This window comes from Myotis davidii, unplaced genomic scaffold, assembly GCF_000327345.1.
Source record: "Myotis davidii unplaced genomic scaffold, ASM32734v1 scaffold586, whole genome shotgun sequence".
Taxonomy (NCBI): domain Eukaryota; kingdom Metazoa; phylum Chordata; class Mammalia; order Chiroptera; family Vespertilionidae; genus Myotis; species Myotis davidii.
In genome coordinates, this window is record NW_006296809.1 from 212541 (window position 1) to 213456 (window position 916).

A 916-nucleotide genomic window follows, 5' to 3' on the forward strand; every position below is an offset into this window, starting at 1 on the left:
TGTCTGCCAGCATCACCCGTCTGGACGTCAAGGCGGCACCAGAGGCTGGAGCGCCATGTCCCAGAGCCGTGTCACCAAAGCAGGTGGTGCTGTGGCCTCACGCTGGACGGGCCTCCGCCAGCACAGCCCTGACCGCCAGGCCCAGGCCACCCCTCCAGGGCCTGGACGGCTGCCCTCCTCTCGGCCAGTGTGGCCTCCGCTGCCCCTGCCCCTCCATTGGGTCCCACATACTCCAACCCCCCCACACCCACCAGCCGCCACCAGCAGCCAGCTCTGCCGGCCAGTGGCCGATGGACAGCCCGTCCTGCCAGCTGCACCCTTCAGGGCAGGGACTGGGTCCTTCACTGTGATTATTAACGTCCTCAGCACTTAGCACGGAGGCTGACCGGCCCCGAGTGCAGTGCTGGCCACGGCCGAGCTGGGGACAGCCACGGGCGAGGCCCCTCTCAGTGCCCTTCCCGACGTGTCACCCGCGGAGGGTTCAGCGAGGGAGGGCTTGCTGCTGTGGCCCCAGTGAGGGCGGGGCCCCAACGGGAACATGGGCGCAGCCGTGACCCGCGCCAGCCCCACGCGCTGTGCTGGCCGGCTGCTGTGACCATGGTGAGCTCCATGCCTTCCCCTGGCATTTCGGGGGGAGGGCCGTGGGGAGGCCGCGGTATTCGCTCCAGGGTCGGCTGCAGGAGGCCCGGGAGGGGCCTGGCGCCACCATGACGCCCCCAAGAAGCCCCCTGTGCGGTGGGTGCAGGGCAGCCCCGAGGGAGCCAGGACCGCGACCACACGCTGAGGGGTGAGGCCGACTCAGGGGCCAACACACCTGAACACACCTGGCCCTGCCTCGCGGGGGGAGGGGTGGCCGTTCCCAGCAGGGCCTTGAGGACAGGGGGTTCACCCAGATCTACAGACACCGCGGTGCAGT

The 916-nt window shown here is 70.2% G+C and overlaps 1 protein-coding gene across 1 annotated transcript in view; it reads right to left on the reverse strand.

The window, feature by feature from the left end:
• LOC107184470 (chromosome unknown open reading frame, human C1orf159) overlaps positions 1-916 on the reverse strand; it is a 14105-nt gene that overhangs the window by 8584 nt on the left and 4605 nt on the right. The gene's annotated exons all lie outside the window — the stretch shown is intronic.